Raw genomic sequence first — 244 nt, 5'->3', positions numbered from 1 at the left:
ATCAGACTCTACTTCCCTCCCCCTCCCTCCTGATGCCAATTCACACTTTCTCCTCTGTCCTCAAACCCCTGCCACCACCTCCCCTCCCCTCCCCCGCTCCAGCGGACCTTGCTTTCTGTTGCACTCAACAAAATGGGGAAATCGGAAGAGAAATGCCTTGCGTTCCTTTACCAGCCAGCTCCCGGGTCATAGCCTCCTAGACCTTCCCTCATCCTGGGCGGTCCCGTTCCCAGCCCGACCCTCC

Source organism: Zalophus californianus, chromosome 4 (assembly GCF_009762305.2).
Source record: "Zalophus californianus isolate mZalCal1 chromosome 4, mZalCal1.pri.v2, whole genome shotgun sequence".
Taxonomy (NCBI): domain Eukaryota; kingdom Metazoa; phylum Chordata; class Mammalia; order Carnivora; family Otariidae; genus Zalophus; species Zalophus californianus.
Note: the sequence above shows the minus strand (reverse complement) of the source record.